Source organism: Bidens hawaiensis, unplaced genomic scaffold, assembly GCF_021521415.1.
Source record: "Bidens hawaiensis isolate Kalapana, Puna unplaced genomic scaffold, B.hawaiensis_p1.1 tig00008043_1, whole genome shotgun sequence".
Lineage (NCBI taxonomy): Eukaryota > Viridiplantae > Streptophyta > Magnoliopsida > Asterales > Asteraceae > Bidens > Bidens hawaiensis.
In genome coordinates this window covers 801,424-818,684 of record NW_027491566.1, presented here as the reverse complement: position 1 = coordinate 818,684, position 17,261 = coordinate 801,424, and the positions used below count along the sequence as shown (strand labels likewise).

Here is a 17,261-nt window from a genome sequence, read left to right as displayed (position 1 = left end):
TGGGCATCCAATTTCTGCTGGAATCATTGCCTCTGTTCCATAGGTTAGGCTGAACGGGGATTCGTCGTTGCTGGTTTTGCTTAATGTCCTGTGTGCCCACAGGACATTAGGTAGCTCTTCGACCCAAGAATGGGATTCTCCCTCCAACCTTTTCTTCAGCCCATTTAACAAGCTTTGATTCGCGCGCTCCACTTGGCCATTCCCCTGAGGGTGGTATACCGAAGTGAAGATTTGGTTGATGCGCAATTCCTTGAGCCAGCTGGATATCTTCTTGTCAGTGAATTGTTTGCCATTATCGCTCACAATTTCCATGGGCAAGCCAAAACGGCATATGATGTGGCTCCAGATAAACTGCTTCATCGCTTCAGCTGTGATTTTTGCTAGTGGCTTGGCTTCAACCCATTTTGTGAAATAGTCTACTGCCACTACCAAAAATTTTACTCGCCCAGGCGCTTGCGGTAGGGGACCCACAATGTCGATTGCCCATTTATGGAAAGGCCATGCGGAGGTCACCGGAATCAAGTTGTTCTTTGGCCGCATGGTGTTTGGCGCATAGCTCTGACATGCTTTGCACTTTTGGATCTCTTTTAAAGCGTCCAAGTACATGCCTGGCCAATAGTAGCCTGTGCTCATTGCCTTGGCAACCACCATGCGCGGGCCAGCATGAATTCCACAGATTCCTTCATGTATCTCTCTGATCACATAGCTTGCTTCCTCAGCATCTAGGCACTTCATGAGCGGCCCAAGATAAGAGCGTCGATACAATGTACCATCAAGCAGTTCATAGTTCTGCGCCTTATGTCTTATCTTCCTCGCTTGCGCGCGATCATCTGGTACCTTCCCCTCCTTCAAGAATTCTGTTATTGGAGTTATCCATGATGAAGGGGTTGTATGAGTTACCAGGACAGACTTCGCTACCACCGACGGGTTGCTCATTACTTCTACCCTGACATCTTTGCCAAAGTGATCAAAACTAGTTGATGCCATCTTACTCAGCGCGTCTGCAGATTTGTTTTCACTGCGCGGAATATGAATGATTCTGAAGCAGTCAAATTGCTCGATGAGCTTTTTCGCCTGCTCTAGATATAGAGGCATGGTGCTCTCCTTGGCATCATAAAGGCCATTGACCTGTGCTGCTACCAAGTATGAATCAACATGGGCCTCTAGCTTTTTAACCCCGAATTTGTGCGCGATGCGCAGGCCAGCCAGCAGGGCTTCATACTCAGCCTCATTGTTGGTGCTCTTGAAGTCCAACCTGATGGCGTAAGTATATTCATGATTCTCTGGATCCACCAGTTTGAGACCTGCGCCGGAACCTTCATTGTTTGAAGCTCCGTCAGTGAACAATCTCCAAACATTTTCTTCATCATTGGCTCGCGGAGGGTCTACCTCGCGCTGAGCCTCTTCAATTCTTCCTTCAGGGACCTCGGCAATGAAGTCAGCCAAGATTTGTCCCTTTATTGCTGGACGGGGCTTATAGGCGATCGTGTGCTCGCCTAATTCCAGCGCCCACTTTGTCAGCCTTCCCGAGAGCGCGGGGCGCCGTAAAACTTGCTGGATGTTGTAACCAGTCAGAACTTCAATGGGATGACCATTGAAATATCTATGAAGCTTGCGCGACGCGTGTGTTAGTGATAAAACTAACTTTTCCATGATGGAGTAGCGCGTCTCAGGATCTGTCAGCACTCGACTCACATAGTATATTGGCGTTTGGATTCCCTTGCGATCCACCAATAATACTGCGCCGATGGCGCGCTCCCCTGCTGATAGGTACAATGTCAAAGTTTCACCAGGAAGTGGAGCTGTGAGCGCGGGCAGATTTATCAAACATTCTTTAATCTCACTGAAAGCTTGCTCGGCCTCAGGAGTTCATTTGAACTGACTTTTCTTTAAGCAGTTTCTCAATGTATTGACAAATGGGGTCGATTTGGTTGCATGGTTCTCTAGGAACCTGTTGATCGATACCAATCTGCCATTCAGCTTCTGAACTTCTTTCATGGTGGATGGCGAGGGCATGTCAAGGATGGCCTCCACCTTCTCAGGGTTCACCTTGAAACCATCCTTGGTGACCATTACACCTAGAAATTTTCCCTCTAGTACGCTGAAAGTACATTTGCTCGGATTGAGCTTCATGTTAACTTCCTTTAGGCGCCTAAGGGTTTCTTCGATGTCCTTGAGCATTTGCTTTTCCTCCCTGCTCTTGATCACCAAATCGTCCACATAGACTTCTAGGTTTCTCCCGATTTGCTCGCTGAAAACGGCATCCATAAGTCTTTGGTATGTGGCGCCCGCATTCTTCAAACCAAAGGGCATTTTTGTGTAGCAATAAACACCCTTGTCGGTTCTAAATGCGGTCTTGTCCTCATCTTGTGGTGCCATTTGAATCTGGTGATAGCCTTTGTAGGCATCCAGGAAACATTTGAGCTTGAATGGCGCCACGGAGTCCACCTTTGCGTCGATGTTCGGGAGGGGGTAACAATCCTTTGGACACGCTTTGTTGAGGTCCTTGAAGTCAATGCACATCCTCCACGACCCGTTACTTTTCTTTACCATCACAGGATTGGCTACCCACGTCTGGTATCGTATCGGGCGGATGATGTTTGCGCGCAGTAGATCCTCAACCTGCTCATTCATGGCCCTCGCCTTCTCATCCCCCATGACTCTCTTCTTTTGAGCAATTGGCTCTACAGACTTGAAGGTGTTGAGAGAATGTTGCGCCAGGTCTCGCGGAACCCCAGTCATATCAGAGTGTTGCCACGCGAAGACCGACATATATGCTGTGAGCAATTTTTTCATTCTCACCCTCGTGTCGTCTGATATCGTAGCGCCAATTGTGATTTTTTGCTCCGGGAATTTTGGGTTGAGAATCCATTCCTCTGGCGCGTTGTCTGCCATTGGAAGTTTCATTCTCCCCTCCCGCGGAGTACTTGTCACTGCGCACAAATGATCCCGGTATACAAAAGTTACACCTGTTGGTGTTGGGAACCCCAATGCGCCGTGCGCTGGCGACGGTATGGCGTTGAATTGGGCAATCGTTCCCCTACCCAAGATCATATTGTGGCAAGAAGTGGTGGGCAAGACCAAGAAGTTAACAACTTCGGCTCGCTTGTGTTTCTCATCCCCCATAGTTAGCTCAAATTGTATTTGACCTAGGGGATGAATGATTTCATTTGAAACACCAGAGATTGGTGCATTTACAATCTCAAGCCTTGCTTGGTCTGCCGGATCCAGTTTCCTGAAACATTGCTCATACATGATGTCTGACTCGCTGCCAGTGTCCACCAGGACTTTCGACACTTCGTAATGAGCAATGTGTGTAGTGATGACAAGAGGACTGCTGATGGAAGGGCCTCCCCTGATTCTCGGGAAGATGACTTGTTGCTCGCGCCAATCTCCTTGGATTTGTGCGCCTCTCTTTCTTGATGTTTGCCCTTGCCTTCCTCCCTCAGCTACACAGATTCTCTTGTACTTTTTGCTGGCAGAGGCTCCCTCTGGTTGTTCATTTTCTGGTCTTGAGTTTTTTACCAGGTGAGCCAGCTTGCCTGATTTCACATCCTTTTCAATTGCATCCTTCAAGTGGTGGCATGCATCGGTGTTGTGTCCTGTGGATTTGTGAAACTCACAGTACTTGCCACTGTCTGATGGTCCCTTGTAGTGTAGTGGCTTGGGGCTTTTGAACTGGACATTCTCCGTGCTTAACACCTGTGAAGGCGTTTTAGTGAGGGGAGTCCATATTCTTGGCAGAGGTCCGCTAGGATCTCTGCCGCCCTCCCTCTTGTCACCCTCCCCGCGATTACGAACATCTTTTTGGGGCTGGGGTGAGCTTGGTTGCGCCTGCTTTTCTGCGGAAGAAAAACTGGTTGGTTGCAACCTGGACCATACAGAGTTCTGCTTGCCCCTCTTTTCTTTGCTGCGCGGTGACTCAGCTTGATGCGCTCTTTCTCTTGCCCTATCTTGGGCAATTTGTTTCTCATTTCTCGCGAAAACTCGCGATGCCTCCATTAACTTGTCCCACGTGGTGGGCATGCCATCTCTGCTTACGAGAGCTCGGCGGAGTTGATCACTGCGCGCGCCTTGTATAAAGGCCACGCGCAGGAGTTGCTCAGTTATACCTCCGATTGCCATAGACTCCTGATTGAAACGAGTGATGTAGTCTTCAATCGTTTATCATTCCTGCGCACGCAGTGCATGATGTCATCAGGGTCGCGCGTGTGTCTGCGCTGCTGTACGAAGTGTGCTTGGAACTTTTCCAATAGTTCCTCGAACCCATCAATTTGCCCAGTCGGCAAGCTCTCGAACCAGACACGCGCCGCGCCCGTGAGGCAGCGAGCAAACATGTGACACCATGTTGACATCGTCCAGCTCTCAAGGTTTCCCGTGTTGTAAAAACCTTGCAAGAAATCGTCTGGATCTGTTGTGCCGTCATATTTACCCAAACCACTTGGCATCTTGGTTTTGTGCTGGATGGGAGCCTTCGCGATGCGCTCAGTGAACTTTGAATGTTTCACCAAGATGGCTGGTCTATACGGTGTGGTCACGTCCACCTGCCCTCTAACTGGTGGGCTGTACGGCATGTGCAGATCCAGATCGGCTCTGGCTCCAGGCGCCATGTTCACAGGCGCGCGGAGCTGTGAGCCTCCTGCATGAGTATCTCGCGTCTTCCTCATGCTATGCACTTCTTCATCACTGAACTCAGTGTGTGCAGTGTGAACAGAATGTCCTTCTTCCGGCGTGCGCGGCCTTTTTGTTCCATGAACAGTTTGCTTATCAAGCGCTTGCCGTTGTGTTAAGTCGGCTAGCTTTTTCTGCTTGACCATCTCATTGTACTTGTCCATTAAACGCCGCTGCTCGTTTATGAGCCATTCTTTAGGATCATTTGTTTCATCTTCTGGACCCATTGGTCCTTTTTGTTTCGCGCCGGCAAGATTTTGTAACGTAAGATCGTCTGGAGGAGTTTCAGTCTGGCCGTGAGGAGTTGTGATGAAGGGACGGTTACTGGTGGTGCGCGTAGAATCACGCGGCGCCCTTAGAAACTGTTGTCCCTCATTAACATCCTCACGTTCTATATCCTCCAGAGCTTGATCAACGTTATGAACGCCAGAAACCATGGTGATTTTTTTTATGTATAGATCTGATGAGATCTGATTGCCGTTGTAACAGTGGATGGCGCCAATGAAGAAGCGTGGATCGACTCACTGGTAGACGATCTACTTTCCTCGGGTGTGATTATGCAATTTCACCGATGGTTTCTCTTGGATTTGATGGATCTGGGTTCTTCCACCTACAAAACGAACAACACCGTCAACTTACCCCTCAGAAAGGGACAGAGGGTCCTCTTTGGGGTAACCCTCCGGTGTGAGAATAAGTATTTGTGGGAGAAGATAATAATATGTGAGTAAGGAAATCTGAAGAGTATTGCTTAATAGCTGAATACTCTGTAGTTTCCTCTGATTGAGAGTGTTACTGGCTGTAACTGTTTGTGAGTGAATGTAATTGAATATGCTTGAATGTGAATGAATGTGAATGATTGAATGTCTCTCCTTGTGGAGTTGATGCTGTATTTATAGTGCTAGGGTTTCCACTGATTGGGCTCAGCCTTGTTGGCCTCCTCCAATCGCTTTGCGCCACGTGTCCTCTGGGACACCTGGTGCTTTCTCATTGGTTGTAATCACGTGGTAGCACATGTGTCATGCTGAGTTGTCCACCTTTCATTTGGCAGCTGTCAACATCAGCATATTCTTATTCCTTAAAAAGATACCTTCTGGAAGGTTGTCTGACGTGCACAATCAAGGTTGCCCTAATCCTGATTTGGATAAGGACGAGGTTGATTATGTGCATGTGTGATATGCGCCAATCCTGAGGATGCGCGATGTCTTCTCTTTATTCTCACGCGCAGATGTTTCATGCGCAGATGTGATATGCGCCGCGAGCTGATGCACCACGCGCATATGTGATATGCGTGAGCATATGTGATGCGCGAGCATATGTGATGCCTGAGCATCTGTGGTGCCTGGGCATATGATGCCTGAGCATATATGGTGCCTGGGCATATGATGCCTGAGCATATGTGATATGCGCCATGCGCATAGGTTTTGGTTTTGTGCCTTCGTAATGTCTTGATTTCAAGCCTGTTGTCTATATCTTGTGGGTTGACCCGCCTTGCTCCGTGTTGAGGCGGGTACATACCTCTTCAACAAGAATTTCTTCATATTTTGTTTGAATTTGGATATTAGTGGTGATTAAATCATTAAATGGATGTACTAATTTGATTAACGAGTGATGTGCCAACTGACGAGGTGATCTGTTAAAATTTAATAAAAGTTTATGTTGTATAAATTATTAAATTTTAAAATAAAGAAAATTAGAATCTTTAATTAAGCCAATGGCTTGAGCTCAACTGACATTGAAGAAAAAATTGACTTCAAGGTCTTAAGTTCGAATACGATCATGACTGAGTTTTATCACAGCCGGCCTTTGGGCGGTGGGTTTTCCCCATAACAAGAGACGGTGAGATTGGGCTACTGCCTACGGCCGCGGACGTATGGTGTCGCCTTTTGCTATTGGGTTATCATGAGTAGCAAGAGTTTATTCGTTGGTCGATAAAAATAACTATAATGAAGCATTAAGTGTCTGGAAGTGATTTTATTGCTATAAATCCATAATTTATTGCAAAGTTTAGCTAGTTGGTATATGATATAACTGTTGGATTTAATTGTCGGTTCAGGTCAAGTCAATGCGGACCGACCCGAATATGACCCGGTATGAGTTACACCGGGGATAACAAAATATAAACCCACTTAAATGTTAATTGAGCCCGACACAATCAATTAGATGGACCAGATGATGAATTAAGGCTTTGTTTTGTTAATTCGGCTCAAGCCCAATTGGTTTAAATTGTTTAAACCCTAAAGCTTTACTATATATATAATATAATATTTAATATATATATATATATATATATATATAGTTCATCACCTACATCACGTAGCAAAAAGACGGCAGCCGCTTTTCCGGCCACCAGACCTCCGGCTCCCGGTCTCCTACCTGTGCCGCCATCCTTTGACCACTGCAACCACCATCGCGGCCCTTCTCTGGCCGTCGGTGGTCTTGCTTGCATAACCCACCAGCCGCAGCCTCCTTTTCGGTGAACCCGTTTTTCCGGCGAGGTGATTTCCGGCTATCTGGTTTTCCGGCAGCCCCTTCTCCGGTCGTCTTATTGCTGCAGCATTGTTGCTGTTGTTGTACACTGCCAATCTTGCACCACCACCGCAGCTCACCACCACACCATCGCAGCCACCACCCGAGCGCCGCTGCCGTTTGTGCACCGCCGCTGCCGCCACTAGCTACTCTTGTTGTGTGTTGCTTGTTGCTGCTGTGTTTTGTTGCTACTGTTGCCGTACACCACTACCGGAGTAGCTCGGATCTCGTTGATTGTGTCGCCGTCTAGCAACGTTTGTTATCTCTCGGTGTCTCACCCGGTTTCGATAACCGAGGTATAAAAGCTTTAAACTTTATCTATGGTTGTGATTTGTTTATTCGTGCTCGTATTTGTTGTAACCGGATCCAGGTTCGGGTTTTGGTTTATGGTTCGGTTTACTCGTTATTGTCCGCTGCGTTTTTAGTTCGTTTATACATACATATATTAATATTGATTAATATTTATCGAAACAAAATAATATACTAAAACGGGTTAAAATAGTTTGACCGTTTTCGTTCCGAACCACCGTTGAAACCCAACTAAGCTAGCCAAACTATTTAATCGTCAATAATGTTTGGTAATGGACTGAAATATACTTTAATATGTATTATCACTTCTATTTATAACTGCACCAAACTAATCTAAAGTGAACCTATATATTCAGAAAAATGAGAAAATGACATATGTATGTTACTTATAGTTTGACTTGATATCATACGTATACGTATGCAGTATTTATATATACAAACATGTACATGTATTCACCCCCAACTAAATTTTATATATCTTATGTTACTTTAAAAAGTATCATTAAATTGTGAATTATTTAAATTGGAAAATTGGAATATGTATTTAAATATTTTTTTTTAAAGAAAACTTTGTTGCACTATGATTATAATATAATGGTGTGATTAACAAATATTAAAACAATGTGACTAACATTGGTGTGTCTAAACCAAATACGTTATTCATCTAAGTTGTTAAAGTCTCACGCATTAAGTAAACAGATGATTATAATAATGTGTTCAAACGGCAAAACACGCATAGATATTAAATCACATCTTGGCAAAATAAAAATAATTTGAGAAAACTATTAATATTATAAATTAACATGTAATTAAATAAACATTGATAAAGTGACGGAGTACTTTTATTTTTAAAGTAATTAAGTACTTTTACTTTTCAAGATTATCAATTATGCAGACTTTAATCATGATTGTACGATATTTGTAAGTTTTTCTTAATGACTTTGATTTGATATTGAAATGTGTGAGACATTAAATATTTCATAAGATTATGTAAGATGTTTTGGTTGTAGCGATTAAAACGGTAGGTGTACAATAGATATCAGATATCCTTCGAATGTGTTTTATAATATTAAAATTGCCATCACAAAAATCTATTTACTTTTGTTTAGCTTGTAGTTAATTTTATAATTTCGAGCTTATTAGTATGGTTCGTTGTAGAAGCTTAATAGACTAGTTCATTATTTATTGTATAATTTCTTTTTACCTGTACATTGTCATTTTAGATATGTTTATAATTTATAAAATAATATGTATTATATAGTATCTGAAAAATAATATATATGATTTATATTTTGATATAACCAATTATATTTATTAGAACAAAACTAGAAAATTTCATTCGTAGCATAACTATTAGTATGAGTGTAGGTAGGGCGAGCCATACATCAAATCTAAATTCTTAAATGATAGAGAGACTACATCCAGGAGACCCTCGGCTCCAAAACCGTATATGAACATATAAAGCATGTTAGAAACATAAAGAGATTCTCACCGAGTTAATCTAAACAACTATAAACAAAACATGCTAGATATATAGTATTAGTAAACTACCAGTAACAAACAATGATAGAAAAGTATGATAGCAATAGATAAAACAACATACAACACGAAGACGAGAAGAAGCAAATATGCAAATGCCACAACGATTATAAGAAAAAAGCCCCTAAAACAAATCAATTTTGTTTAGGCCTCTAGATCAAGTTTGGTGTATAATTTATAAAGCTTTCAGTTCAAGTATGTTTATTAAATGAGTTTGAGCTCGGTTTATGTTCATTTATACTCATATTAATTCAAATATTTAATAAGTTTATCTGAATAGCTTACGACCGTATTTGTCAGCATAGTTTATAACTCTACTTTTCCTTTTATATATTTTCCTAAAGGTTTAGTTACAAAAACTATTAACATGCATACCCCAAGGCCCCAAACAATCGTTTAAAACTCTACTTTCTCATTTAATATAAAGTTTTCTTATAACATTGTAATAATCTAAGAAATGATGAATGAACTTGACACAAGATCCGAGCATGTACTATTTCATACAAATATACAATGTATAGAATATTAAGAGTACATATATAATAATAAAAATATTATTAAAAAAGTGAGTACGTGACAAAGACTAAGCCATGACTCAACTAAATCATAGCAATATCCACATCTTGGAACGTTGAAGTTCACGAGTTTATATTATATGTTGGTTTTAACCACTTTTGTCTCCAAAATATTCTATGGGTTAACTACTCTACTCACCCAATCATTTTAGCGTTTTGGATATTTTGTTAGGTACAAATATGAATTCAAAAGATATAAATCATTTAAATATAAAACAAGTTCAAATAATATCAAATTATACCAAAACAAAAAAAGGTATTAAAGTTTAGTGTATATTTTAGTCACCCAAAACTTGCATAATGAGCCAGCAAGGTGGTTAGTTCCCAGTCAATCAGTTTGAATATGTTTTCGAAATAGAACGATATACGTAGGTGTTTATGTAGTTGTATATGCACAATATATAACAAAAACAGTAGCAACTAGCATGTAACCTTATAGTTCATCAACTTTAAATAGTGTGATGTAGTTGCATATGCATAATGTATATTGAAAATAGTAATAATGTAGTCTTTATTTATGTAGCTTTATAGTTCATGAAATTTAAAAGGTGTGACGCATCTGTCGAAAATATTGTCTTTAAATAAATAAACAAATAGATTAAAATTGAAATATGTCTAGAGAATTCAAATATTCTATGTCTAGTTGGAATAATATTATTTTGTTTAGTTTGTAAGTTTGTCTAAATAAATTTGGAATGCGGTGGATGGTGGTAGTGGAGAAATGGTGGTCGATTGTGGCATGGGTGGTGTTTTGTGTTGAAGGTGGCGGTGACGATAGTGGATTCAAGGTAGTGGTGGTGGTGACATTATTTAACCATTTAAAAAAAATAGAAATAAAATTTTATATGTTTTGATTGCTTAATGTGTTAAAAACAATGTGTCAAATGTCTAGCTATGATCCTCACATTATCACTATTTGCTCTTTCTCAATCTATAGATGTGTTGACTGTTGATTAATGGATTATGAGTTTAATCTTTTTAGTGACTTTCAATTAAGTGAACACAAACTAATATATGTTTATTCTCATTGTAAAGACTGAAGACGCATATCAAAGCTTACCAATTGCCATAGAATACTATCCAAGTTCCAAAAGATTGAACTGAATCATTAATTCATTATTGACGGCTAGCAGGCTACATACACGACAAGGGTCAACCATTTTGAACATCTAGTGGGCTAATATATGTTACGTATCACATACATGCCAAAAACCGACCCTCGAATATAAGAGTTTCTTCGTGTTTGTGCTTATTGAAGAACAAGGGATTTTATGTGTGAGTGATTTTAATATTTCATACTACCAACTTGATTAGAGAATAATTCAAATAGATCTAATTTTATTTAAGAAAAAAATTGATAGATGAACGTGTGCTCTTTTTCAGTTGCAATCAGACCCACAACACAAGTGGTGTTTGAGTTTGATTAATATTATTAAACTTGTTGTTTTTATATTAAAAAAAAAACTATATCTTTCTGGATAACAACAAGTGGTGGTGTCGTTACATTCTTCTAATAGATCTTGGCTTATTCTCCCTCATTCAAATAATTTTTCCGGAACTTGGAAAGCTATTGCTAAAATGGAAAACCAACTTGCTTTTTCCAACCTCAACTTAGCCAATCTCATCAAAGGTGTTTTAGGCTCGGGAGATAAAATCAGATTTTGGATCGATCCTTGGGTTGCGCAAGTCCCCTTAAGAGAAGCCTTTCCTAACCTGTTTTTGATCGAAAAACATAAAGCGTGTCTAGTGCAGTCTCGTTTCGAGATGGTTGAAGGAAACACAGTTTGGAAATGGAGGTGGAAACGGCCAAGTTTGAATCAAAACGAGTTGAATGATCTTTCGATTTGCTTCAATCTGTCTCTCCTAAGCTTACTCCAGATACTTGGGTTTGGCAAAACGGTTCAGCGGGTTCCTTCACGGTGGCTGCCATGAAACAACTTTTATTCAAATCCTCCAAATCGTCTATCCCATTTATTATGAAATGGAATAATTGGGTCCCTATCAAGGTCAATATTCATGCTTGGAAAGCGGAAATGAATAGACTCTCAACTCGGGTGGCCCTTTCAAATCGAAATTTAGACGTGGGCCCGAAAACCTGCTGTCTTTGTGAAGAATATGAGGAAACGAGCGAGCATCTTTTCACCTCATGTTATTTTACTACTTTAGTTTGGCAATTTGTTAGCAATTGGTGTAATATTCCTCTGATCTTCGTCTTCTCGGTCCGAGATTTGCTCACTATTCATGAATCTACCAATTTGGGGAACAAGAAAAACAAGGCGTTATACGGGATCATCCTCACGGCCAGTTGGAGCATATGGAAGACCCGCAACGAAGTCATCTTTCAAAACAAGCCGGCTATATTTTCTAAAACGGTGGAGGACATAAAATCTTTGGGTTTCCTTTGGATTAAAAATCGTTCTTCTTCGTTTAAAAATTTGGCTTGGACTGATTGGTGTAATTTTAATATGTAAGTTTGTTTCGTTGTTCGATTTCTAGCGCCTTGCTAGCTTTTTAATGAAATTCGCTGTTAAAAAAAAATATATTTTACTTTAGAATATTATATACTGTGACAGTGTGATGTTGAAGTACATTGTTTTACATAAACTTACACATTGCCCCCTTCACCTCCATATAGATTAACAACAAGCAGGTACAATACATATGGTTTTAGAGAGACAAAATAAACCCATATATTTATCATTTCTAGAAAGAGAAATAGCTTTATCTTTCTCATCACTTCAAGAACAACATTTGTTACCTCTTCATTGCTTCTACCATTCACATACGTTCAGCTGGTGAGTTTTAATTCAACATTTAGACCATTTTTTATCAAGTCCCATTTGCATATAATATTTAGTGCTTTAAACGAACCGAACGAGGCCTTGTACATGTTCGTCTATAAGCTTGGTAACTCTTGTCCTTGTTCAGTTTCATTTATTAAGAAAATAAACTTATTTATGAACAGTTTAAGAACACAAACAAGGTTTTATTTAATCTGACTAGCAGCTACCAAATTCTATCTATAATGAATAATTGCATAATATTCATTTATGTTTTTGTTTTATAGTTAAATAATTTTGCTAAAACTTATATGGTAAGAAAAAGTAAATAAAAAATATTAAAAATATATAAATGAGGAAAAATAATAAAAAAACATTAATGAACACATTATCAAATATTCATGGACACAACTGAACGAACATGACCTCTATTCGTGTTCGTTTAATTAGTCAACATAACAATTCCTTGTTAATGTTCGGTCATTTACTAAACGAAAGAACATAAATGAACTCCCACAGATCATTGAACGTTTGGTTCGTTTACATCCCTACATATTATTACATTGTTTTTTCTTGATTTGAACCTTCATTTACAGCTCAAATTTAGCATTCACTTGTGATATTAATCAATAAAACTGTTCATTTTATGCAGATTTGGTAGACATAGTGTTCTAAATCAGGAAAATGACTCCGTTTTCGCAGTGAAAACCGTAACGAATCGAGGCCGGTTTCGCTTTCAAACCTTTCAACTGGTTAACAATGGCAGTATCACTTATTAAACCTCCATTAGGCCGAGAACACCATGGAACCACAACCGGTAGGAGACGAGTTTTCGTTCAAACCGAATCGGGCTGTGTATTTGGAATGGAGCTCGACCGAACGATAACGCGCATATGGTTAAACGAAGGCTTCAGATCGCGTTAAACGTCCCGATCGAAGAAACTTTGTTAACGTTCGGAGACGTCGTTTTGAAAAACGAACTTAGTGCGATCCGTAGCGACTCCCCGCTTCTTTTAACGCGAAATGTGTTACACCGAAGTTGTTCCACTCCCTGCTTATCTCCCGAGATGCTGGGAGATAAGCAGGGAGACAGAAGTGGCCCAGTTGAGATCCTGGGCCACTCGAGCTGTTTAGTGAGAACAGATCTCACTAAACAGCTCGTGGAGGAAGTTGTGAAAGCGATGAGAAATGGAGTGGACCCGAGCCCAGCTCATGGTGGGCTCGGGGGCGCTTATTATTTTAAAAATATTAAAGGCGAAAATGTGGCGATAGTGATGCCGACGGATGAAGAACCGTTTGCACCGAATAACCCGAAAGGGTTGTTCGGGAAAGCGCTTGGGCAACCCGGGCTGAAACGGTCGGTCCGGGTTGGTGAGACGGGGTACCACGAGGTGGCGGCTTACCTTCTTGATTATGATCATTTTGCTAATGTACCTCCAAGTGCATTGGTGAAGATCACACATTCAGTTTTTAATATTAATAACAAGATTCAAAGAGACAAGAAAGATATTAGCAAGATTGCTTTGTTCCAACGATTCGTCGAGCACGATTTTGACGCGAGTGATCACGGAACATCGAGTTTCCCGGTGTCGGCGGTTCATCGGATCGGGATAGTCGATGTTAGGATATTCAACACGGACCGACACGCGGGGAATCTGTTAGTTAGGAAGGTTAAAAATGATGGTAACCGGTTCGGTGAAGTTGAGCTGATACCGATTGATCACGGGCTTTGTTTACCCGAAAACTTGGAGGACCCGTATTTCGAGTGGATCCATTGGGCCCAATCTTCGATCCCGTTTTCGGATGATGAGCTCGAGTACATTGAGAAACTCAACCCGTTTCGTGACGCGGAGATGTTGAAAACCGAGCTACCGATGATACACGAGGCGAGTTTGCGTGTTTTGGTTTTGTGCACGGTTTTCTTAAAAGAAGCCGCGTTGCACGGGTTGTGTTTGGGTGAAATCGGTGAGATGATGAGTCGGGACTTTAGGCGTGGGGAAGAGGAGCCGAGTGAGCTCGAGGTGATCTGTATGGATGCTAGATGGGTTGTAGTCGAAAAGGCGGAAATGATGGATTTACCCTTGAAGGGTGAGGTTTTAGAAGACGGGTTTCCGTTTAAAATCGACTGTGATGTGGAAATGACGGTTTTACCCTTGAACACGCTTCCTAGAGTTGAAGAGGGAGACGAAGAAAGTGAAGAGGTAACGGTGAACAAGTGTGTTTTAAGTGGTAAACCGAGGGCGGGAAATTGTGGTCGTGTGGTGGCGGGTTCGGGTTCGTCGTCGGGGTATAGGAGTGCGAACGAGCCAATGGCGGCGGGTGCGTGTTTTGTGAAGTTGGCTGATATGAGGGAGGAGGAATGGGGTGTGTTTTTAGAGAGTTTTGAAGGTTTGGTTATTAAGGCTTTGTGTAAAAGAAAGATGGTTGGAATGGGTCATAGGCAGAGGCTGAGGCTGGGGACTTCTTGTCAATTTTGACTTTTGGATATGTTGACTAGTTTGACTTGGGATGATTTGGGTCAATGGGCAAAGACTGTCCTTGTTGGTGATTTGTTTATAAATAATTTAGTAAATTAGTTTGTTCGTATGTTTTGTGGTGTTATTTTGGCTTCCGGTTATTAACGTACCCTTTGACGGTCATCTTCTAGAACCATGCAATTTTTTTGGCCAAAAGTGAAAAAAAATTCGGGTTTTAAATTGGTTAAGTAATTTGGTTTAAACATCAAGATTTAAGAATACGTATTTTTTTCTTTCAAAAAAATATATATATGATTTAAAAATATAATAAAAATTCAGGCGTATCGGGGATTGGGACGGGGTCCATTGACCACCCGACCCCACCTCATAGCGGACTTTGCCTTTGGCCTATTCAAACAACCATTATATGAGTCATATAAGATCTATTACTACTTGTATGATGGGTGTATGACAACATGGAAAAAGGTGATGACACACACACAATACGTGTACGAATATAACATTCCTTAATTATCTTTTTGGTTCACAGTGTTTGTCAAAACCGTCAAGACTAGTGTCGAAGCATGAAATGAATCTGACCTGATTCATGACGATGTTTCCACGGATTTTGAGATGAACGAACCACGCCTTTATCTTCTTCTCCGGTTGCTTGAGATCTGCAATGGCTTTTTGGGGGTGTGGAGGTGACTGCTAAGAAATCTCAAGGATCTCTTGTTTACAGACACAAAAATATATGATGGCAGCTCTTACTGAGCATCCCCCCCATAATAAGGATGTGAATACCTCCTTATATAGAGAGCCTCATGGCCACCATCATGGTACCCTAATGGGCCTAGCCCAGTTAGGGTTACCTCCACAAAACCCCCTCAGCCCAATAACATTGTATTAGTCCGTATAATAAAATAAGCCAAACATAATAAATTTAGGGTCGTAAAACCGGGTATAGTACCATACCCCTACAAGCCCCCCAAGTCCAGTGTTGCTCCTAGGCGTGCAAGCGTTTAGGTGGAGCGCTGGACTTTATAAGGTGTGTTAGAACGTGAGGCGGTTTTTTCCCTTTTCTTCGGCCTTGTCTTTATTGTCTTTGAGTTTTGGGAGGTTTTCTCCATGATGGTGACATGTTGTGGTCCTTATGATAATGATGGTGCACTAGCATGAATAAGATATAGCACGCATCATAACAATAGTGGCGCGGGGCCTAATAAAAGATAGAGTGCGCGTCTCGATAATAATGTAATGTAACTTGCGCGCGAGGCAGCTTACGAGTTATAAAAATAATTAAGCTTGCGCGCGAGGCGACTTACGAGCTATAAAATAATAAAGCTTGCGCGCGAGGCGACTTACGAGCTATAAGAATAATTAAGCTTGCGCGCGAGGCGACTTACGAGCTATAAAATAATAAAGCTTGCGCGCGAGGCGACTTACGAGCTATAAGAATAATTAAGCTGGCGCGTGAGGCGACTTACGAGCTATAAAATAATAAAGCTTGCGCGCGAGGCGACTTACGAGCTATAAGAATAATTAAGCTGGCGCGTGAGGCGACTTACGAGCTATAAGAATAATTAAGCTTGCGCGCGAGGCGACTTACGAGCTATAAGAATAATTAAGCTGGCGCGTGAGGCGACTTACGAGCTATAAAATAATTAAGCTGGCGCGTGAGGCGACTTACGAGCTATAAAATAATAAAGCTTGCGCGCGAGGCGACTTACGAGCTATAAGAATAATTAAGCTGGCGCGTAGCCATGTGGGATATTATTAGGCTCCCGACCTTTAAGTTTGGCGCGTGGCCATATGGGTTTATAAGGATTCTCAACCTTTGAATATGGCGTGTAGCCGTATGGGTTTGGGGATTCCCAACCTTTTGGTTTGGCGCGCGGCCTATGGGTTTATGAGGATTCCCAACCTTTAAGTTTGGCGCGTGGCCTATGGGTTTATGAGGATTCCCAACCTTTAAGTTTGGCGCGTGGCCTATGGGTTTATGAGGATTCCCAACCTTTAAGTTTGGCGCGTATGTGATATGCGCTATGCGCAGATGTTTCACGCGCGGATGTGATATGCGTGAGCGTATGCGTGAGCATACGTGATGCGTGAGCGTATGCGTGAGCGTACGTGATGCGTGAGCGTATGCGTGACCATACGTGATGCGTGAGCATACGTGTGGCGATGTATTGAATCGTGGTGGCGCATGCGTGGTGGCGATGTATTGAATCGCGGCGGCGCATGCGTGATGGCGGTACATCGAACCATGGTGGCGCATGCACGATGGCGCGCGCGTGTGCTTGTTGAATATAAGGTATGCTTACACGTTGAAATTTGAACAAGGTTGTAAGGAATTTATTAAGTACTCCTTAATAGTTATCATATTTCAGGCTATTTTGCGATAT

General features: G+C 41.6%; 1 pseudogene across 1 annotated transcript; it reads left to right on the top strand.

The window, feature by feature from the left end:
- The first annotated feature begins 12,277 nt into the window (after positions 1-12,277).
- Positions 12,278-14,983, top strand: LOC143636780 (phosphatidylinositol 4-kinase gamma 5 pseudogene; annotated as a pseudogene). The gene is made up of 2 exons (XR_013154311.1): positions 12,278-12,419; positions 13,053-14,983. The product of XR_013154311.1 is annotated as a phosphatidylinositol 4-kinase gamma 5 pseudogene (transcript).
- The last annotated feature ends 2,278 nt before the right edge of the window (positions 14,984-17,261 follow it).